Source organism: Rhamphochromis sp. 'chilingali' (assembly GCF_963969265.1).
Source record: "Rhamphochromis sp. 'chilingali' genome assembly, chromosome: 7".
Classification (NCBI taxonomy): Eukaryota; Metazoa; Chordata; class Actinopteri; order Cichliformes; family Cichlidae; genus Rhamphochromis; species Rhamphochromis sp. 'chilingali'.
Window position 1 is genome coordinate 8,437,182 of NC_137934.1, and position 833 is coordinate 8,438,014.

Genomic DNA, 833 nt, shown 5'->3' on the forward strand with positions numbered 1-833 from the left:
ATCAAGTTAAGAGCGTCCAGCAATGACATTAACGCTGCACTGCGCCTATTGGCTGGGCTGCCCACCCCCTATTCCTCTCCCTCCCTCCTCTATACAGAAACGCACACACGCCCCCTCCCTCTGCTAGAAAGTATACTCCAAGCTATGAGTTTATGGGTATGTTTAGGAAATTAAAAAAAGATTACTATTATCTCATACAATTGACTGAGACAGGACTCTCTTCCAGACACTCTAAACCAAGGCACAATGTACATTCCAAATTCCTTTAATTTTAAATATGTTTATATTGCCTATCCTGTAAAATAGTCAGATGTCTATTCATATTAACGTACAGAATTCACCTGCTTGCTGCTACTACTGCACATTCACCCAATGTGTGTGTGTGTGTATATATATATCTATCTATATATATATATATCTATCTATATATATATATATCTATATATATATATCTATATATCTATATATATATATCTATATATATATATCTATATATCTATATATATATATCTATATCTATATCTATATATCTATATATATATATCTATATCTATATCTATATATCTATATATATATATCTATATCTATATCTATATATATATATATATATATATATATATATATATATATATATATATATAGATATATATAACCTTGAACAATAAATGTGGAAAGCGCCATAAAGGATGAGAAGGCCACCACAAACTCACAAGTGCTTACCATACAAACAGCCTTTGAGGAACTGAGCAGCAACTGTGCGGTAAAATGCTCTTGCGTTCACCTCTTCTTCATAATTTATGACTTTTACAAGAATATTTGATAGAACAGACTCC